A 23,693-nucleotide genomic window follows, 5' to 3' on the forward strand; every position below is an offset into this window, starting at 1 on the left:
AAGACAAACCATTCCCCTTGTGCCCTGACCCCTGGAATCCATGAGCATAATAAAATGGTGGTTCTTTTTCACCACAGAGTTTGGGGTGGTTTGTTACACAGCAATAGTAACTGAAACACCCAATCACATGAATGACAGTGCCTCAGAATGAAGATCCAGACACTCCTGTTAGAGTTTCTACAGCTGCGCTGGTTATATCCTTCTCTAGCTCTGGCTATTCAGCTCCTCCTTAAATTCTAAAAGATTCTGTTCTCCTAATAAATCTTCTTTTGTCTTGACATACTTTTTTTTTCTTTTTTTCTGTAAAGGTTTTTTTTTTTTTTTTTTTTTAATTGATATTTTAATGGTTTCTAACATTGTGAAATTTTGGGTTGTACATTTTTGTTTGTCCATCACCCCATATATGACTCCCTTCACCCCTTGTGCCCACCCCCCACCCCCCACCCCCACTTCCCGGGTAACCACAGTCCAGTTTTCTTTGTCCATGTGTTGGTTTATATTCCACATATGAGTGAGATCATACAGTGTTTGTCTTTCTCTTTCTGGCTTATTTCACTTAACATAATACGCTCCAGGCCCATCCATGTTGTTGCAAATGGGACGATTTTGTCTTTTTTTATGGCTGAGTAGTATTCCATTGTATATATATACCACATTTTCTTAATCCAATCGTCAGTCGAGGGACACTTAGGTTGCTTCCACTTCTTGGCTATGGTGAATAATGCTGCAATGAACATAGGGGTGCATAAGCCTCTTTGGATTGTTGATTTCAGGTGCGTTGGATAGATTCCCAGTAGTGGGATGGCTGGATCATAGGGCATCTCTATTTTTAATTCTTTGAGGAATCTCCATACCGTTTTCCATAGAGGCTGCACCAATTTGCATTCCCACCAGCTGTGTATGAGGGTTCCTGTTTCTCCACATCCTCTCCAACATTTGTTGTTTTTTGTCTTGGTGATTATAGCCATTCTAACAGGCGTGAGGTGGTATCTTAGTGTTGTTTTGATTTGCATTTCCCTGATGATTAGTGATGTTGAGCATCTTTTCATGTGCCTATTGGCCATCTGTATATCTTCCTTGGAGAAGTGTCTGTTCATTTCCTCTGCCCATTTTTTGATCGGGTTGTTTGTTTTTTTGTTGTTCAATTGTGTGAGTTCTTTATATATTATGGAGATCAACCCCTTGTCAGATGTATGTTTTGCAAATATTCTCTCCCAGCTGGTTGGTTGTTTGTTCATCTTGATTCTGGTTTCATTTGTCTTATAAAAGCTCTTTAGTCTGATAAAGTCCCACTTGTTTATTTTTTCTTTAGTTTCCCTAGTCTGGGTAGGCATGTCATCCGAAAAGATTCCTTTAAAACCAATGTCAAATAGTGTGTTGCCTATATTTTCTTCTATGAGTTTTATAGTTTCAGGTCTCACCTTCAGGTCTTTGATCCATTTTGAGTTAATTTTTGTGAATGGCGATAGCACATGGTCCACTTTCATTCTTTTGCATGTGGCTGTCCAGTTTTCCCAACACCATTTATTGAAGAGACTTTCCTTTCTCCATTGCATGTCCTTAGCACCTTTGTCGAAAATTAGCTGTCCGTATATGTGTGGTTTTATTTCTGGGCTTTCAATTCTGTTCCATTGATCTGTGTGTCTGTTTTTGTACCAGTACCATGCTGTTTTGATTACTATTGCTTTGTAGTATGTTTTGAAGTCAGGAATTGTGATGCCTCCTGCTTTGTTCTTTTTCTTTAGGATTTCTTTAGCTATTCGGGGTCTTTTGTTGCCCCATATAAATTTTAGTATTCTTTTTTCTATTTCTGTGAAGAATGTCATTGGGATTCTGATTGGGATTGCATTGAATCTGTAGATTGCTTTAGGGAATATAGACATTTTAACTATGTTTATTCTTCCAATCCACGTGCATGGGATATCTTTCCATTTCTTTATGTCATTGTAGATTTCCCTCAATAATGTCTTGTAGTTCTCATTGTATAGGTCCTTCACCTCCTTGGTAAGATTTATTCCTAGGTATTTTATTCTTTTTGATGCAATTGTAAATGGTATTATCTTTTTGAGCTCTCTTTCTGTTAGTTCATTATTAGCATATAGAAATGCAACTGATTTTTGTAGATTGATTTTGTACCCTGCAACTTTGCTGTAGTTGTTGATTGTTTCTAACAGTTTTCCAACAGATTCTTTAGGGTTTTCTATATATACAATCATGTCATCTGCAAATAGTGAGAGTTTCACTTCTTCGTTACCTATTTGGATTCCTTTTATTCCTTTTTCTTGCCTAATTGCTCTGGCCAAAACCTCCAGTACTATGTTGAACAGGAGTGGTGAGAGAGGGCAGCCCTGCCTCGTTCCTGTTCTCAGAGGAATGGCTTTCAGTCTTTCCCCGTTGAGTATGATGTTAGTTGTGGGTTTGTCATATATGGCCTTTATTATGTTGAAGTACTTTCCTTCTATTCCCATTTTATTGAGAGTTTTTATCATAAATGGATGTTGTATCTTGTCAAATGCCTTCTCTGCGTCTATTGAGACGATCATGTGGTTTTTATTCTTTGTTTTATTGATGTGATGTATCACGTTGATTGATTTGTGGATGTTGAACCATCCCTGCGTCTCTGGTATAAATCCCACTTGATCATGGTGTATGATCTTTTTAATATATTGTTGTATTCGGTTTGCCAATATTTTGTTGAGGATTTTTGCATCAATGTTCATCAGCGATATTGGCCTGTAATTTTCTTTCTTTGTATTGTCTTTGTCTGGTTTTGGTATCAGGGTGATGTTGGCCTCATAGAATGATTCAGGAAGTGTTCCATCTTCCTCTATTTTTTGGAATAGTTTGAGGAGGATGGGTATTAAATCTTCTTTGAATGTTTGGTAAAATTCACTGGAGAAGCCATCTGGTCCTGGACTTTTATTTTTTGGGAGGTTTTTGATTACTATTTCAATCTCTTTACTTGTGATTGGTCTATTCAGATTCTCCATTTCTTCTTGGTTCAATTTTGGGAGGTTGTATAAGTCTAAGAATTTATCCATTTCTTCTAGATTGTCCAATTTGTTGGCATATAATTTCTCATAGTATTCTCTTATAATCCTCTGTATTTCCATGGTATCCGTTGTAATTTCTCCTCTTTCATTTCTAATTTTATTTACTTGAGCCTTTTCTCTTTTTTTCTTAGTTAGCCTGGCTAAGGGTTTGTCTATTTTGTTTATCTTCTCAAAGAACCAACTCTTTGTTTCATTAATCCTTTCTACTGTTTTTTTGGTCTCAATATCATTTATTTCTGCTCTGATTTTTATTATTTCTCTCCTTCTGCTGGCTTTGGGCTTTGTTTGTTCTTCTTTTTCTAGTTCTGTTAGGTGTAATTTAAGGTTGCCTATTAGGGCTTTTTCTTGTTTGTTAAGGTGGGCTTGTATCGCTATGAGTTTCCCTCTCAGGACCGCTTTTGCTGCATCCCATATGGTTTGATATGGCATGTTACCATTTTTGTTTGTTTCCAGATAGTTTTTGATTTCTCCTTTAATTTCATCAATGATCCATTGGTTGTTCAGTAGCATGTTGTTTAATCTCCACATTTTTGTCACTTTCCCAGTTTTTTTTTCCTGGTTCATTTCCAGTTTCATAGCCTTATGGTCTGAAAAGATGCTTGTTATGATTTCAATCTTCTTAAATTTATTGAGGCTTGCTTTGTTTCCCAACATAAGGTCTATCCTAGAGAATGTTCCATGCGTGCTTGAGAAGAATGTGTAGTCAGCTGTTTTTGGGTGGAGTGCTCTGTATATGTCTACTAGGTCCATCTCGTCCAGTTTTTCATTTAAGTCTAATATTTCTTTATTAACTTTTTGTCTGGATGATCTATCCATTGCTGTAAGTGGGGTGTTAAGATCCCCTACTATTATTGTGGTGTTGTTGATTTCTCCTTTTAGGTTTGTTAATAGTTGCTTTATGTACATTGGTGCTCCTATGTTGGGTGCATATATATTTATAAGTGATATGTCTTCTTGATGGAGTGTCCCTTTTATCATTATATATTTCCCTTCTTTGTCTTTCTTAACCTGTTTTATCTTGAAGTCTACTTTGTCTGATATGAGTATGGCAACACCTGCTTTCTTTTGTTTGCCATTAGCTTGGAGTATTGTCTTCCATCCTTTCACTCTGAGCCTGTGCTTGTCTTTAGTGCTAAGATGTGTTTCCTGAAGGCAGCATATTGTTGGGTCTTGCTTTTTAATCCATCCTGCCACTCTGTATCTTTTGATTGGAGAGTTCAATCCATTTACATTTAGGGTAATTATTGAAATATGAGGGTTGAATGTTGCTGTTTTGTCACTTATTTTCTGGTTCTTTTGCATTTCCTTTGTTTCTTGTCCCATTTGTTTTGGACTGCCAATTCAGTTTGGTTGTTCTGTCTTATGATTCTTCTAGTTTTCTCTTTGTTTATCATATGTGGTTTTAATTTGATTATTTGTTTAGTGGTTACCTTGAGGTTTGGGCGAAAAATCTTCTGTATGAGATAGTCCATTATCTGATAGCCTCCTATTTCCTTATACTAAGTCAATTCAGTCACTTTCCTCTTCCCCTTCTAAGTTGCTCTTGTTATACCTTATTCTATCTTGTGTTGTGGCTGTGTGTTTACAGTGATGAGGTTAAATTTATTTTTGGTGAATTTCTTCCTTTGATCTTTGAGTTTAGTATTTAAGTGGTTGCTAACCTATTCTGGTAAAGATCTACTATTTCTCTGATTTTGTCTACCTACTTTTCTCCTTACTCCAAGCTTTGTGTTCCCTTTCTCTTCTTGTTTTCAGGCCTGAGGGCCTTCTTGAGTATTTCTTGTAGTGGCGGTCTCGTGGCCATGAACTCCCTTAGCTTTTGTTTATCTGGGAGAGTTACTATTTCTCCATCATATTTGAAGGATATTTTTGCTGGATAGAGTATTCTTGGCTGAAAGTTTTTGTCTTTTAGTATTTTGAATATATCATTCCAGTCTCTTCTAGCCTGAAAAGTTTCTGTTGAGAAATCCGCTGAGAGCCTCATGGGAGTTCCTTTGTACGTTATTTTTTGTTTTTGTCTAGCTGCCCTTAATATTGTTTCTTTGTCGTTGACCCTGGCTAGCCTTACCACTAGGTGTCGTGGTGAAGGCCTTTGTCTGTTAATATATATAGGCGTCCTGTTGGCTTCGCTTACTGGTATTTCCTGCTCCTTCCCCAGATTTGGGAAATTTTCAGCTATTATTTCCTTGAATAGGCTCTCTGTTCCTCTTTCCCTCTCCTCTCCCTCAGGAATACCTATAATTCTTATGTTACATTTTCTAATACAGTCCGATATTTCTCGGAGTCTTGCTTCATTTCTTTTTAGTCTTAGTTCTCTCTCTTCTTCCATCTGGAGTATATCTGTATTCCTATCCTCTAAAGTACTAATTCTTTCCTCCATATTGTCAGCTCTGTTCTTTAAAGATTCCAGATTCTCCTTTATCTCCTCCATTGTGTTCTTCATCTCCATCAGCACTGATAGGTTTTTCTTTATGATTTCAATCTCTTTTGTGAAGAAACTCCTAATCTCATTGAATTGTTTGTCTGTGTTGTCTCGTATTTCGTTGAGTGTTTTTATGATAGCTATTTTGAAATCTCTGTCATTTAGTTTATGGATTTCTGTGTCTTCGGGGTTGATTTCTGGGTGCTTGTCATTTTGTTTCTGGTCTGGTGATTTCATATATTTTTGCATTGTGGTTCCTGTGTTGGTTTTGATTTTCCTCATCCTGGAAGTCTCTGGTTGCAATTTCCACCTGCCGCCACTGTCTGGTGGTAAAGGGCTGTGTAGTCTAAGCCCCCTGCGCTCTGCCCCAGTTTTTCTGCTGCGATCCGCAGTTTTGTTTTGTTTTGTTTTGTTTTTTTTCCCCACTGCGATCCACGGGTCCAGTCCAGTTTATTCAGGTCTGCCTCGGACCGCTAGATCTGGTCGAGCTGCAGACTCCGGGTTGCGGGGAGGGGGGAGCTCTCTCTTTTGCCCTCTGGGTCCCTGACGTGGGAGGCTTCTCGTTTGCCCCTCTTTATCCGCTCTCTGGGTTGCTCAGATGTTGATGGTAGCCCTGTGGCTCCTCTGAGCCCTCTGAGCCCTCTGTGCGGGAGCTTCCCACTGGCTGAGAGAGCCCGAAGAGCTACAGTTTCCCGCCGAGGGCCGCCCCTCCCCCCTCTCTGGGAGCCGTGCGGACCGGATCGCTGATCTGATGGGGAGGGAGCGGAGTTCTCCTTACCTCTCCCCACTTCCTCCGGGGGCCCAGCACGTTCCGCTCTCAGATGTGCGGCAGTGTGGATCCCTCCGCTCTAGCTTTTCACTGTCTGGGATTCCGTTGTTGGTCTGTGGCTGTTACTTTTGTTGTATCTTGTGGGGGAAGAATTCACGGGAAAGCTCAATCCGCCATGATGCTGACGTCACTCACTGTCTGTCTTGACATACTTTGAATAGGCTTCTTCCTTACAGTCCAACATGCTGTAAGGGAATGCCCATCACAAGGTTGTCCATGACAAAGGTGCTATCTCCCATTGCAACCAAGGCTGCCAATTCTCAAGGAGCCTAATGGATGTCAGGACAGTCCCATGCAGTGGGGTGAAACCTGGTCCTCTACTGCACCTTGACCCCTTGGTCCTAAAGCAGCACTAACTATGCCCAAGTCTTCCACAAGAAAGAAATTTAAATTCCTTTAAATTTCTTGCTCAAATCCCTATTCCCACTGGAACTCAGATCCAGACTAGCAGTTGAGCAGGGAATAGCTAATATCCATGACTGAAAGAGCAGCACTGTCTAAAAGTGACACTGAGTACTCACTGTGATTGCCTAGATGAGGAGCTGGTTAGGACTAAGGAATGTCCCTGCAGGAGGGGCTGACTCAAACTCAGCTTCCCACGGTATCAGAAGTTTCCTCCTCCAGCCAGAGGGTCTACAACTTCCCATGGCCCAAGGTCTCCAGGGGCTGGAAAGCTGGTATTCCCAGCTAACAACTGTAAAACGCTGGCACCTAAATTTATACTGCTTGAGAAGTTTGTGTCCCATCACTGAGAAGAATGCTGTCACACTTGCTTATAGAAAAAGGAAAACAATGTGGGGTGTGAAGGTGTGGTTTCTCTGCATAATATAGACACCATGACATGTCCAGTAGAGGGCCCTGGCCATGGACACACACCCTCTCTGTGGGGTGCTAGAGTATGGGGAACCTAGACCTTCTCTTGCTAATCTTGGCCTTGTAAGTTCTCTCTTTCTCTAATAAAGCCTACTTATTACTCCAACATTTGTAACATTGAGAAACTTGTCTTGAATTCTGAGACATGCCAGGTGGTAACTCAGAAGGCATCCCTGCATGACATTATCACATCTTCTCCATTTGTCTCAGGTGCATGTTAATCTATATATTAGGAACCCATTTTAAAAGAGATCCATTCCTCTCCCCTTAGCCATAAACAAACAAACATCCCATGAACATAATGCCTGCACACTGTTTTACATGTATTATGTCATTTAATCTTAACAGCATCCTGTATTGTAGGTACCATTCTTTATTAGCTCCATTTTACAGTTGAGGAAACTATTAATTGAAGAAGTTAAGTAATTATCCCAAGGTTATATAGCTGATAACTGGATGGGCAGGATTTAAAACCAATTTAAATTAAAGTAGGGACACTTATTCCAACAGTCTAACCAGACTTTGAAATATTATCAAACCGATTATGATATGAGAGCCTAGTTACCACTATCAGATTTGCATAAATTTCTTCCCATATTGAGAAATGTATCAAAACAAATTTATCTAGGTAGTCCTTCCCTAGAGGCTTCTGACTCTGATGTTCAGCCAGGTAAAAAACTATTGTTTTAGAGTAGCCTTCTTTAACTTTACCCCTAGGGATATACAAAAACTCCCCAGAACACAAGTGGACGCAGAGTTTTAATGAAATCAATTTTCAGATCCTATTTCCCAGAACTTTCTCTTGTAACTTAGGTCTGCTTCAGATGACACCTCTGCTGGTTCTCCTTTCCCACCTTCCCTTTCATAACTGCTCTCCTCCTGCAGTACAAAAGAACAGTATCTTCCACATCCATCAAGAATCTTACTATGTGATATTGCCCAGAGTGTAAAAACTTACTGGAGGTCCAACAGATGGAGAATCTGAAAGTGCATTCTTTCATCTAGCTGACATACTTATGGCAAGGCGTCACTTGGATGTTCTTTATCCATCCATTTAACTAGGAGCTGTAATCCTGCAAAGATAGGGCTTAATCTCTGTAAATGTTCATAGTGGGGGGGGGGGCGGGGGGAGGTCTCCTTGCCTCGGGCCCTCTTCCTTCCTTGCAGCCCATCCATCTGAAATACCCCAAGCCTTGGCTGGCTCCCTCCCCTGCATTCCTCTCATTAAAGAGGACGTCTCTAAAATAAAACTTTGAATATATGCAGAGCATGATGACAAAGAATGTTTCAATCTTAATAATGCTGTTTCTAGATGGTGGGATTTTGCAGGATTTTTTTTAAACTTTCCTTTTTGGACTTTTTCTTTCTCGCTGGAATTTGTATAAAGATCATGCGTCTTTTTACAAAAAAAAATCAACCCAATCAACAAACACAATAACCTTAGCATTAAAAATACAACCACTCACCTCTCTCCCTAGTCTTACCTAGTTTTGAACTGAAGGGGACCAGCGTATGCCACACCAAAATACGCCACTTTGGCATCAGAATTATTTTGAGCTGAGGGCAATTAGTTCGCCGCTCTCCCTCTTTCTGTCTAAAAGCAGGACATAAATTTCTCTTTGGTAAGCTGACATAAATTTCCACTTGTAAAGGTGGTCCCCTCTACCATACCAGGAAGAGGAGAAAGACTCTTATTTGCTTAACAAACCTTGCTAAACAACCCTTATTTATCATACATTTCCTAGTCACTTTCTCACAATTTACCCCCTCCAAAAGCCCCCAACCCCTTTTCTGTCATCTAGTTATTTCTTTACAATTTAGTGTTCTTTGTTAAAATACCATATAAGCCCCAAATTCTAAATACCTCCTTGAGTCACATATCTTTGTGAACTCCTACGTATATGTACATAATTAAATCTGGTTTTTGTTTCTTGTTAATCTGTCTTTTGTCAGTTTGGTTTGCAGTCCCCCAACCCGAACCTAAGACGGTAGAGGAAAGTTTTTTCCTCCCCAACATAACCAATGGATTTATCTGGTTTTCACAAAACCAATGTGGGCAAGTTTTTGGATGCTCTACTTTTTCTTCACTGACATTGTCTTTCACAAGTGTATTACCGAGTCTTCATGTTCATTTTTAATGGCTTAATATTGGTGTCTGTGTTGATGAATCACAAAGGTCATGGCTGCAGGGTGTTCTAATTTCTTAATTCTTAACTTTTTTTTTTTAATTTTTTGTTTATTGCAGTGACATTGGTTTATAACATTGTATAAATTTCAGGTGTACATCATTATACTTCTATTTCTGCATAGACTACATCATGTTCACCACCCATATACTAATTACAACCCAATTTCAAACGTCGGGAAGCTCCCTCCTTCCTCCTCCCTTCTCCCCTCCCTCCTTCTATCTATTCACCCATTCATCCATCACCCAGCTATCTTAGAATTAGAATTCAGACATAAGATGTTTTTTATAGGGAGTTGTTTTAATATCTTTACTTTGAACTGAAAAATGAAGACAGACATTTTCTGATAGAAAATAAGTCTAATTTGGCCCTTTTGTTTGACAGTAAGGACTTACTTTGAAAACCAAGCTAAATAGTAGCCATTTCTCTCAAACTGCATGATCTAAATTTGTAGCTCAAGATTTTGATTAAAATATTTAAAGCTCATATATAATATATAATATGCTAGAAATTATATCCTTTGTACTATTTAAACTTATGAGGAAGGTTTTTATGTAAATTTATAAATGTGCTAGAAGAGTCTGTAGTTTTCAAAATTCTTTTAAACTTTGTTTTGAAGGCCACTGTTTTCAAGTACAAATCAGTCCCTTTCCCAAGCTTCTGCTTCCCACAGCTAAACAGGCCCCTGGGACAGGGCTCACACCTGAGTGATTCAGGACTAAATTTCAACGCCCAGATTCCTGGTTGCTAGGGGCTTCCTACTCCTACTACTCTGCTCTCTTCTAGAAACCTTAAGACCACCTACTACTTAAATCATGATGCTTTGCTGCACCCTTTAGATTCCACCTGTCATCAGCTCTCACTTTTGGATTGGAGAGGGTAACTGACCATGTTGTGATTGGCACTAGATCCTGCCCTGAGTAAGCACCCTGCCCTCTGTCTGAGTCTTGAATTCAGACATTTATGTTCCTTTGCTTGGGTTTTATGAGCTAGTCTAAAACGTAATCCGAGTATATCTTTCCTACGTTACTGTCTGCCATGATAGCAACAGCCTAAGTAACTGCAATGAAAATCATCTGTCTGACTCTGAAACTGCACAGGAGAGGAAGAGTAAGGCCTGACCAGAGGTCAGGTTTACTTGAAGCTAATTAGGCTTAAACTTGAGGGCCCCTCCGTTGCACAAGCCCTGGGTCAGATGTCTTTGGAAAATTTGGAGAAGTAATCGGGTAAGACCACTGTCTCTTTTCACTCTGCCCTCCCCTTGGTCCTATTTCCCCTTGACTAGAATGATGTTAGATTGGCCTCCAGTTGGGATGCAGCTAAAGAGGACTTGAGTTGATGATACATTAATTTTGGGCAGAGTGAAATATATTTATGTAGTTTGCAGTTACTTTCACATATAGTTGTTTTTGCTAGCAAGGTTTCACAGGCCCAACGGGTAAAGAGCTAGGATTCAAACCAGAATCTGGCTGGCTCTAAGGCCAATGATGTTAACATTTTACTATGCTGCCTTTTATAAGCTTGGTGGTCCACCAATGGCCTTGGACTCCTTAAATTAAAGGTACAACAGACAGTCTGTCCTGAGGCACCCGCCAACTTGGACAATCTTTCCCACTTGCATCCTTGGCTGCAGCACACCTTCCTAGTCCTGCTGCCCAGTGCTGCCCTCTGTACACTACACGCTACCCAAACAGGACACCAAGCCCTGGCTGGATGCCAACTGTGCTCTTCCTTGACCTGAAATGGCCTTGCTCTGTCACATCTCAACAGGTTCTCAGTGATAATTTGACATTCAGTGAAGATAAATAAAACTCACCATGTATCATTACAACAAGGACAATAACAACAAATAGGTTAACGAGTTACAAATTCAAAGAGTATTTATGACTGGTCACTGCATCAGAAAACTTCAAATGACCTAAAATCTCTTATCTCATATATGCATGAAACTTTGATAGAAGTTTTCTCAGGTTTGGCAGTAATCCTAAAAATTTAGATGACATTATCCATAACAAGTTGAAAAGCTGAAAAAGACTTTCTAAAGTATCACTTAAAAAAACAAAACAAAACAAAATCCCACAGTTTTGTTCAACCATTCTAAAGGAGAGATGGAATTATCTTCCTGCCCCTCTATAGGAAATAATGTGACAAACACTGTTACAACAAAGAGGTAACCAAAGAGTATGTTGCCAAAAGATGTGGGAAAAACTAGACATAGGTCAGACTAAAGCATATGTCAGGCAATTAATTAATAAAAATACTATTATTTTTCTAGGTTCTGTGATACTTGGATATGTGTTAGCTCTTTAAATTTGCACTTTGTTGTGATTTCTTTTCTCATTCTAAATAAATCTGCATTTTGTACCTAATTTTTACTCTTTTTTCCTAAAGAGAGTTCTCCAAATGGTGTACAACTCAGGCCCCAGAAAACCTGGGCCTGTCCCTGTGCTGCCTGAGGAAGCTGACTAACCTAGAGGACACAGGAGCCTCTGGGCTCTGCAGCCACCACCACTTTCTTTTCACTCTCGTCCCTTTAGATCCCTCATCTACTGACAGCTTGTGGGGCACAGGTAGCAGAGCAAGTTAAAGACTCAAATATCAAAAGCTCTCCATGAGCAACTGCATTCTATTTCTTCAAAGAAGCTGGATGTTTCCCAGAGTTCAACAAACTTATCTCCACTGAGGCTGGAGACAAAGGTGGAAAAGAACAGTCTTATTGTTTACTGGGCAGGTGTGTGCTGGTTTTCATAAATGGAATGGTTTTTACTATCTAATACATCACAAAGAATTGTTCAATCTACCCTATCAAAAGCTTTCAGACGCAATTTTGGTTTTTTGGGGATCCCTGAGAACCTGTGCCATTAGAGTTTAGAATGACTGTCCATGCATTTTAAGATTTAATTATTGGTGAGAGAAAATGGTTAAGAAAGGAATGAAAGGGCAAAAATTTGAATAAAATATTCTCAGGACACCTTAGCTCCTTTGCATAGCACATCGATTCAGATACAAATGATGAGGCCTGGTCAAAGAATAAAGGCACATGAGAAACCTTCAAGGAAAACAAATCACCAGTGCTTGAAACCCTAAATGTTATCTGGGAGAAGTTTACCAACTAAGCTACCAGTAGATACTTGTTATCTACACTCACTAGAAGGAGAGAGAACATATTTAATAGATATCAAGAGCCAGGGGAAAATAAACTTCCCATATGGCAGTGAGAATAGCAGTTTCTCAAGTGTTAAGCACCGGCTTTAGAGAATACAAAAGTTATTAAAAATTAATTTGAAGCTCACTAAAACACTATAATGGGACATTGTCTGAAACATCAACACGTTTTACTGAGTCCTTTCAGGAACCTTAGTAAGGACACTATCTGGGATGATGCCTAAGCCGTCTTGCCCCTACAAACGTCTGCTCTAAAGCAGAGGTTCTCAAGCCTGGCTGCGCTGGAATCAATTGGGGAGATTTAAAAATCCTGAGGCCTGGGTCCCACTGCTCGGAGATTCTGATTTAATTGGTCTGGGTGCAGTTGGGGCATACCCTCCCCGCCCGCCCCCACCGCCGACCACCGTGATTCTAATATGCTACAAAGGTTGAGAACTATTGCTCTAAAGCCGTTTCTCAGCCTCGGCACTGTCAACATTTTGGGCCAGATAATTCTTTCCTGTGAGGGGCTGTCCTGGGTGTTACAGCATGTTTAGCAGCATCCTTGGCTTCGACCCAGTAGACGCCACTAGTCCTCCCTCCCATTGCCCCTGCTCAGTTGTGACAACCAAAAATGCCTACAGACATTGCCAAATGTTGAGGTGGGGGCAGGGTGAGAACCACTGCTATAAGGAGTGGTTAGTAAAAGTATAGTATAGTAAAAGTATAGTAAAACACCAGTTTTATCATTTTGGGCTGTTAGAAAACAATTCCTGACAAATAAAAGCAGAGTAAAATAGAATCTCATTTGAGACTCTAGTGAGTAGGATCCGGTGGGCACCAGTGAACAGTGAACTGATCTGCAAAGCACAGAAAGCAACCGAGTACCCTCAAATACTTAGAGATATAGGAAAACACTGAGAATGTCATAAATTCAGTAAAACTTCAAAATACCCATTTAAACATTAGCACAACTGCAGCTAGTCAGGGATTACAGATCAGAAGTGGATTTAACCACATCTGTCATATTTGACCTCATTCCATTTCATAAAGCTTTCATATTACCAAAAAAAGAAATCTGCTAAAATCTTGTCAACAGGCAACTATTTTTAGACAAGCTCATTTTCTATGTTGGCTCTGGAATACTGATTTCCTCTACAGGGGAAGGTTTACAAAGAAGAACTGTCAACCAGAGAGGTTGAAGTTACTGGCATTAGAGCAAAAAGAGAAAATTAGCATGCCTAATTGTACTCTGAGCCCTAGACCTTCCTGTGTTTTATTTGCCATTGCAATTACATGAGGCCCATAACACTTTCAGGTATGATTTTAAAACACAAGGAGGCCTGCAGACAGCAGGCAAATTTGGCTGAGTTTCTTTCTTTCTATTCATGTGGGCCAATACTTTTCGTAAGCTGAGTCTTGAGTGCAAAGATCAAATTCATCTCTAATTCTGTGAGGGCATTTTCATTTCCTAGCTCTTTAATGCTTAATCACAGATTGAATTTCATCTAGATCAGAAAGCAATTTAAAAAGAGGGAGAGGTTAAAAATATGAGTTCTCTCAAAAATAATGTTTTTCGCAAAACATTAAAAAAAAATATAGCCACAATGAAGCAGTCTCTAGGAAATGGGGGAAAGTAATGTTTTAGTTCCATCCACATTCTTCTCCCACTAATGCTGACACAATGAGACTCACTTGTTTACTGCTGTTTTCTTTAGGAACAAAGAATTTGATCAGGATTTGGTAGAAAAGTGGGAGACCACAAGTAAGGGAAATTATGGCATAGTAAAAAGTGGAAGAGACAGACAAGATAGTCAGTGACTTCCTCATTTCTGCTTCTTTACTTTTTCTCCACATAATAAAAGAGGTAGCCAAGAAGCAATAAAGAAAGACTGGAAACTTCTTTACTGAAGGCAACTGCTGGGTCAAAGATAAAAATAATTTATCTAGTTATTCTACTAATCCATTTAAAAATTAAAAACAGAACAGGACATCAAAATATTTAATTAGTATAAAAATTTTAAATGTGATAAATTTTAGGACATAGACGGTTAAAGGAAAGAAACAAAGAGAGAAAAATAAAGTGAGGGGTAGGGAGAGACAGAATGATGAAGGAGGAGTGGGAGAGACAAAGACACAGAGACTATCACTGCCTAGAGAGTAATGACTCAGTCTTGAAGCCTTGAGCATACTGCTATGAAAAACTCAGATGCAGTTTCACAACGGTAGAGGTACCTGGGTGCTATGGTCTGAATGTTTGTGTCCCCCCAAAACTTCTCATGTTGAAATCTTAATGCCTAACATGATGGTATTAGGAGGTGGGGGCTTTGGGAGTTGATTAGGTCATGAGGGCTCTGCCCTCATAATAGAATTAGTGACCTTGTACAAGAGGCCTGAGAGAGCTCCCTAGCCCCTTCCACCATGTGAGGACACAACAAGAAGTCAGAAGTCTGTGACCAGGAAGAGGGCCCTCAACCAACCACGATGGCACCCCAATCTCAGACTTCCAGCCGCCAGAACTGTGAGAAATAAATTTCTGTTGTTTATAAGCCACCCAGGCTGTGGTATTTTGTTATAGCAGCCCAAACAGACTACAACACCAGGCATTGTGTTAAGAAGTTCTAGAAGGTAATATCCTCATTGAGTTGCAGGAGTCAGAGGTGATATTCAAAACACTTAATAACTGATACATTGAGGGCATCAACACTGACCAAATGAAATATAAGCTGCAGTAGTGGGAAAGGATGCTGGGTCTAAATAGTCCTAAGGCCGTCCTACTGCTAGGTGCAGGGCTGAACACTCCAGCTTCGGACTTAAGGGAAGCAGGATGTAGGTAGTGATTAGAAAATGAGAGGAAATGGTGATGACAATAGAGAGGGGAGGTGGAGGGGTCGGCAGAGTCAAGAATAGAGCTTTTTACAATGCAGACTGTGGGAGCCAGTCTCCAAGACATCCCCAGTGATCCCCACCTCCTCGTTTTCCCTCCCACACCAAATTAGGGTTGGTCTGTGTGACCAACAGCACACGACAGAAATTATGGTATGTCACTTTCGATGTTAGGTTATAAACATAGTGGCTTCTGTCCGGGTACTCCCTTGCTCTCTCAGATCACTCACACTGAGGGGAGCCACACAGCTAACAGCCTGTAGAGAGGCCCATGTGGAAAGGAACTGAAGCCTCCTGCCAAGAGCCACATAAGTGAGCTTGGAAGCAGCACTTCCAGCCCAAGTCTTTGGAGATTGCTGCCCTGGCTCACAACCTCACGTGAAAGCCAACCAGGATTCTGGACCCTCAGAAACCATGTGAGACAATAAATGTTTACTGTTTTAAGCTACTAAGTTTTGGAGTAACTTGTTATGCTGAGGGACAACTAACACACAGCATTGGGAAAGGTAAAAACAAACAAACAGATAAAAACTCAGTACAAATACACTTAACTTTAGGAACAGCTTTTCCATCCAGGACAGGGCAAGGGAGGAATAGGAGGTTGACGGAATAGGAGGTTGACGGAGCCAGTATTTTGCTGGTTTCTGTTGTGCTCTGGGCAGGAAGTTAATTTATGCAAACTACAAAATGGGCAATTCTCTCCACTACGAAGGGGATTAAAAAATACCCCTGTATACTAGGTGAAGTACATGCCAAGTTAAGGGACAGCAGAGACAATAACAGAAAGGCCATCATTGTTAGAGTGTCTACCATGTCTGTCATCTTCCTTACATTATCTTTAACCCTCATAAAAAGCCCCATCAGGCATGATATCATAAGGAATTATCATGAAGCCAGTTTGGCTTCAAAACCTAGGCTCTTTCCACTATACTATACTTCCTTGCAAGAAAATCAGTAGAGGTTTGACTGTAATGCAGGAAAAAGGCCAAGTACACCAGTAAGTCAGGTAACTTGTCAGACACAGGAAGATCAAGGTCTGGGGTGAGGCAGAGGCAACCAACAGGAAGGGAGATCAGAAACTGCTGAATTCCCCAGCTCGCTGCCCATGGATCCTGTTCTCTTTCAGGTGAAATTTTTTTTTTTTTTTAAATAAGACCAGCTCTCCCTGGACTGTGGGACCAGTTCTGCTCAGGGCAGGAAGACTACCAAGAACTCTTTGGCAGAAGCCCTGGAGCCCAGGTGCTCACTGGCACAGTACTGAGTTGATCTCACTACTGACCTTCTCTGACCTTGACATTGCATTTCCATGATAACTGGCCTTGTTGCTGAGTTCCCTTCTTGACTTATTCCAGGGATATACATGACTTACAGGTGAAAAGCTTTACTGAAAACAAGGAGAATAGCTTTCTGCCTTATTATATTCCATTTCCAGCACTGAAGATAACGGGAAATGTACTAGGAAGGTTTTTTTTTTTAGTTTTATTTATTTTTTGTAAATTTTTAAAAATGGAAAATACATGGACAAAGTTAAAAATTCAAATAATATAATAAGAATATTCAGTGAAAAACTAAGTCTCCTTCCCCCGCTTCTCCCCTCCAGAGTACCCACTGTTGTGAGCTATCTACGGAAAGTAATTATTCTTTACACATAGGAAAATACACAACCCAGTCTGAGAGCTGGATCTCACTGTGCCACTCAGGCTGAAGGGCCAGGGATTTGAATTCATTCATCATAAAAATGAGGATTAGTCAACTATTTTGGTTTGAGCTGGGAAGCTGCCAACTGGTACATCAAACAAAACTCCCTCTCCTTTTGTCTTCTGCTGTGTGTGAGATTTTTCTATAAAATCATTTGAACCCTGCCTACATTGGACATAGCCACATGCTCTACAGGAGCTTTGAAAAACATGAACAATGTATCCTCAGCTTGTACAGATGGTTGTTACACAAGAAATGACCATAAAATGAACTCCTATGTATTTCCTGTAAAGTTGTTTTAAGATTTCATCTCTTGTGCTCGTATGGGACATCTCCTGGGTACCATTTCACACTCGCTTGGTCCCACCTCTTAAACCAGCCACTGGCACAGGGGCCAGTTCAGCCCAGATGCAGTCTTGGCCTGAACCACTTATCACTTGCTCCCTTCCCCAAAGCTTCCTTGATGCCAAGGTGTGGGATGCCTCCAGAACCCACACAGCACTCAGGCATACGGAAACCAGAAGTGCAGGGCAGCTAATGTCTGTGGAGGTACCCTTGACAAATAAGGGGATAAGACTAGTAGCTCAGTGCTTCCCCCTTCACTTCCTGGCAATGGTTCTGGGATGCTATTTATAAGCTCCCTTAGTAGGCTTAAGCAGCAGTTGCCCTCAGGGGAAGCCAACTCCATAATGTGTCCTCATATTAGCTTTCCCTTGTATCTCTTCCCTTCTCCTGTTTCCATCCCAATGCCCCTCACTCCTGCTCCTTGGCACTGCATCTGCACTCAGGCCTTTGTTTCAGGCTCTGCTTTTGGGGCACTCAGGCTGAGATAATGCTGGTCAATGTGAAGTACACGAGGTACCTTGTGAAAAAGTCTCCATAAACTTTAGTACTAGAAGAGAAGTTGTCTCCAATGAAAAACTGTTTTATTTTGTCTATTCTTCATGGTTAGTACATTTGCTTCCTTCTCTTTTTTTGGCTTTGATTTTCTATTTTTATTCTAACATTATTATTGTATGTATGGCAAATCAAACTTTCAGGAAGCAAGTAGGAAATAAATAACAAGTAAGTAATTTGTGTTACCTCTTTGAATGAGAAGGCCGGAGATGAGAGGCATGGAAAGCCCTGACTCAGGTAAGGAAGAAGCCAGTTAAGTTAAGGTGCCATTTTGAAGCAGGTCTTAGAAGACGGATTTATGGAGACAACAGGCAAGATTAGCAATACATTCAATGTGAAAAGACTTCTAACGCATCTGTCCTTCCCCATTTCTTAGACTCTCAGCACCTAGCCAGAACCCAGGACACAGTACATGTTTGTGCTGAATGAGTGGTGTTTGTCCTCGTGATTTCTCTGTGGTTGATTTACAGTTCCCTTGGACTGATTAGAGAACTACAGGAGCACATTCAGATGCTTCTTGAGGGTATATACTACAGAAACTCTTCATCAAAGAGCCTCATCAGAGGCCTAAACCACACAGCCTAGAGACAAGGACATTAACTAAAGAAAGAAACATGATGAGAATTCTTCTGGGCACTAGAAGGTGGCTTAAAAACAGTGCCTTCAGGAGGCAATTTACCAGATAAAACTTCAGAGTGTCTAGTAGGTCCCAAAGATTGAACTTCACACTCTTGCAAAATGACATTAAACAGCAGTCAGCTGCCTATAACTATAAATCTTCCGAGTCTGAAAACGTTAGCCAGAGGATGCGTTTTGCTTACATCTCCCTACTCACACATGGACAGTCACAGTACATTCGAAATTCTGGCACTGTAAAAACTATCCTACCTTTCCCTACAGACTGAAGGTCTTCTTACCATTAACTTGGATCTCATTAAAATTTATTACGGCAATCCAACAAAGTCTACGGAATCTTGGTTACAAAATTCCAATAGTACAGAAAGGAACAGATACAGATAGCATCGGCATTCTGTCTCTCGCTGGCCAATGCGGTCTAAATTGTGACCACCTGGTACAATTACTTTCTTTGAAGTGTACATATTTTCTCCAGTCCTAGTAATCAAATACTACTTTAGAGCAGGTAGTAACATTACTTTCCTTATGGCAAACAATGACAATTTGATTAGGAAGATAAACACAGCTCCAGTCAAATGTTTTCATCACCAGGGGCGGCACTTCCTGATTCTAAATCTCAGTGTTAGCCTCTGGTTTCCAGTGCTCTCAGCAAAGTTCTTTAAAATTTAAAATTTTATTTGCCCACTGCAAAGCTCAGATCAACGTATTTTCCGAGTGCATATGAGGCCTTCTATTAAAAAGGTAAGATGAAGTTGGGGAATGTAATTTTTTTTTTTAAATAACTCCCCATCATATCACTTTTACAAAATTCAGTCTGAATTATCATTTTTTTTAAATTTTAGAGATCATATAAGAAAACAGGCAATGCTGATAACACATTAATATAAGCTAATTAGTGTAAACTGATATTATTTGGAGAGCGACACTTAGAATATGAAAGGTGATGCTATAGTAGAGGGCAAGAAAAGGTCTGTATAAGGCACTGGCACAGAACCACAGTTACAGAAGCAAAGAAGGAAGAAAGCATTACTCACAATAAGCCTGCCTTGAAAAATCCAACTGACGGGGCAGGCCCGTGGCTTAGTGGTTAAGTGCGCGCGCTCTACTACTGGAGGCCCGGGTTCGGATCCCGGGCGCACACCGACACACCGCTTCTCCGGCCATGCTGAGGCCACGTCCCACATACAGCAACTAGAAGGATGTGCAACCATGACATACAACTATCTACTGGGGCTCTGGGGAAAAAAAAGGGCAATAGATGTTAGCTCAGACCGGTCTTCCTCAGCAAAAACAGGAGGATTGGCATGGATGTTAGCTCAGGGCTGATATTCCTCACAAAAAAATAATAAAAATGCAACTGACATTAAAGCTCAAGATGACCAGTTCAACACACTTAACAGGTTCTCTTCTGATTGTCTGATATATTTAAGAACTCTTTCTTAATCCCAAACCTAACTCCTTCCTCCTCTATGCATTTACTGTCCTCTGAACACCGCACTCTAGTTATCTGTTTCTACCAGTCTCCCTGGCCTCCCACCACCACACACACACAACTGGGGTGAAGGGCCAGGTGGTCATCGGGACATTCCCAGTGGCACGCACAGAACCTGGCTCACAGGTGCTCAGTCAATGTTTACAGAGTAAATAAATGAATGAACCAATGAATGTTAATGTTAAATGAACCAAAGACAGAATCACACATTGTTAAAGCTGGAAGAGACTTAGAAAATATCTAATCCAATGTCCTATTTTACAGTCGAAGAAACCAAGCAGAGAAAGGTACAATGTCTCGCCACAAACGTGGAAACTGACCCCAGGGCTTGTGAATCACATGTGTGGGTCCCTTGGAACAGCCTTGGTGGATGGTTTTCTAGTTTGTAGAGGCAAAGTCACTTTGTTTAGTTACTACTCCCATACCCTTTATCTTTTGGCTTTTTAAATCCATGATAATAAAGGGGGAAATTTAAGAATTGTAACTGAAATCCAAATCAGCTTGGTTAAAAAGATTGGTACTATTGGCCAGAGAGAAGTTCTCAGTTTACAAGTAGATCTGACTATCTACTTTCATCCTCTGCTCCCACTGTTGTACGACTAATAATTGGCTGCACTACAAAAGTCTTCATCATGTTTTTGTTAATCATACTACCATTCTCATCTTTTCACAGATAAAAAACAGACCTCTAAATTCAGGGATTCTATATGATGAGAACTGGAACATGGATAAAAGAGAAGGACCACGTTGAAAATATTACAAGGTTATAGGAATGGTAACTGTGGCATAACCATTCCATAGGGTACTCTGTAGCCATTACAGATTACTTTTTTGGGGGGTGAGGAAGACTGGCCCTGAGCTAACACCAGTTGCCAATCCTCCTCTTTTTGCTTGAGGAAGAGTTGCCCTGAGCTAACATCCGGGCCAGTCTTCCTCTATTGTATATGGGATGCCACCACAGCATGGCTTGATGAGTGTGTAGGTCCGTGCCGAGGACCCAAACCTGAGAACCTGGGCCGCCGAAATGGGGTAGGCGAACTTAAACACTGCGCCACCGGGCCAGCCCCACAGGTTACTTTTATGAGTAGTTTATAAGAGCATGGAGAAATAGGATTATATCTCAGTGTTGAATGAAAAAAAAAGATATAAAATTAGGCATAAATAATTAAAACCCAGCAGAGAAAAATGACTAGAAATAAATATATTAAAAATGGTGATTATGTTTAGGTGGTAGAATTAGAGATTATCTTTTCCTCTTTTATTTTTCCATAGTTTAAAAATGCTCTAAAATGTATTTATATTACTCTTATAACGGAAAAATAAAACAGATTTAATATTTTACAGAAATGCAGAAGTTGGAGTCAGAAGTACACAACCAACACTGAATTTCCCTTTTTAACTTTCTTTTGAGTCCCTGGTTTTGTCTTCCTTCCAAATCCTTGTCAGCAAGCATGAATATCTTCTGAGCCCAGAAACAGGGTCCTGATTGAAGATACAAAGTAAAGAATACTGAGTGCCACCTCTTCCCTTAGGACCTGTTTGAGAAACATACTGAGAAATTCACTTTATTTGTTAGAGTGAAGAACTTCCTGCAAATATCTTTTACTGCATTTTTTATGTTCTTAGAAACCCTGAAAGGGCCCTAAATAATTTACAGTCTCTTTCCTGGGTTTGGTTTCTCGATGTGTGTTCAATTTTATCCTCATGATAGTAAATGGCTTTCTTTTTGAGAGCACTGATTACTCTGACACTAACGGTTCAATTAAATCATAGATGTAACTTTTAGGTACCATCTATTTTAAGAAGAACAAAATAAGCTCAATAGGAGGTAACCCTACAGCTACTTCCTAAATTGCTTAGAGCACATTCCCCCACCCTTTTTAAAAGCTATTTCTCCAAAAAGTACTTTACAGTACTTGGTGTGTCTTCAGGGAAGGTAGCTTTTTGGGCTCAGCTCTCTGGAATTTCTAACGTAGAGCTGCAACAAAGAAGCACAAAACAAAGGCTGAAAAATTAATGCTGCTCTTTCTCATCTCCTCTGGGAAAGCTGTATGTGACTGCCTGACACTTATAAATGCGCAGGTCGCCAGCTTTAGCTGATGCCCACAAGAACACAATCAACAGCCAGCCTAGTTCTTTCCCTCTCTCATCTGCACTATCTGGTTCACTTTCTACTTCTAAGTGCTCCTTCTACGTGGTAGAAACATGTGCTCACTGGAAAGCTATATGGGTTTCTAGTGAACTGTAAGAACAGAAATAAAACCCTTGCTGGTCTCACGTTTAACTCTCAGAAGATCTAAGCAGCAATTGAGGCAACTGTCTCGAAGTCTGCAGCAAGATACTACCACTGGACAGTCCACCCCCAACAGGTATGCTCAGCTTTTCCCAAAGGGAGAAGCAGGCAGCTCTTTACCGCCATCTCCCACGCCCTAGGGTTCTTCTGTGTGCGACAGAGAATATCACTCTCAAATAAGTGGGCCTACTCTCCTCACAATTCCCTCAAACACAAGGCATTATAAGCCATACTACTGTATCCTTAACAAGGGAATATGCAGGTTATTTATTCATGCCTAAACTTAAAAAAAAAAAAATTAGAAACAATTTGAAGTTACTTAAAGAAACAAGAAAAATATACCATCATAAAAATAAATAATGCAAGGAAAGATTCCCTCTCCTGCTGTTTCAACTCTTCAACTTTTGCCCACTATGACAAATAATGATTATTTAGCTTAATGATGCTCTCTGAGACAGTGTGAAACGCTATTTTGATCTCTTCTCACCTCATGCAAGTACTTTCCTGGAAATTTCTCTATGCTAAGCCCAGTCTATTGAAATGGGTATGAACTTTTGTACCTCAATTTAAATAAAAACATTAAGAGATCAAATGCAAACCATACCTTACATCTTATCTGGATTTTGCTTAGCATTCATAAAGGCTAATAAAAATATCTTAAGTTATCTTAACAAGGATCCAGGAATGATGGTTCAGAACCTCTACTTCCAAAACCTAGTTTTGCTTGACTCATTCAGTGTCACTCCCCATTCCACCAACAAAAGTATCCCTGGGCATACTCATGTGCAGGTGCCAGGAAGGCTGAGTAATGGTCTTCTTTTCGTCAGATATTATGTACAAATTACATGGGCTGTGTGAGGAGAGAGGAGAAAGGCAATAGAGCAAGCAGAAAGTTCAAGATGAAGTTACATGCAACCTTGCAGAAACCATGGTTACCTGAGTTTTCCATTGTCAAGACACCAGAATCACAGTTTTAGAAATGGAAGACATCTATGAGATTCTGTTCATGCCTTTGATTTATAGGAAAATGGGCTTTAGGGAGGTTTGGTGACTTACTCAAGGTTACATCTCTGGTTGGCAGCAGAGCTAGGATTAGAATCTGGGTCTTTGGGTTCCAAGACCTCTTTCAATTATACCACAAAACATCTTTATTCCTATAATAGTCAAAACTTAAAAATAAACCACTTGGATGAAAATCTTTCTAAAGTGGTTTACACAATTCCTTTTTTTTTTTTTTTTTGGTTTATTGTGGTAACATTGGTTTATAACGTATAAATTTCAGGT

General features: G+C 40.2%; 1 protein-coding gene across 1 annotated transcript in view; it reads right to left on the reverse strand.

Moving 5' to 3' along the window:
- The window catches only part of PPM1L (protein phosphatase, Mg2+/Mn2+ dependent 1L), a 287,240-nt gene that overhangs the window by 64,821 nt on the left and 198,726 nt on the right, over positions 1 to 23,693 (reverse strand). The window lies entirely within an intron of this gene.

Source organism: Diceros bicornis, chromosome 15 (assembly GCF_020826845.1).
Source record: "Diceros bicornis minor isolate mBicDic1 chromosome 15, mDicBic1.mat.cur, whole genome shotgun sequence".
NCBI classification, from domain to species: domain Eukaryota; kingdom Metazoa; phylum Chordata; class Mammalia; order Perissodactyla; family Rhinocerotidae; genus Diceros; species Diceros bicornis.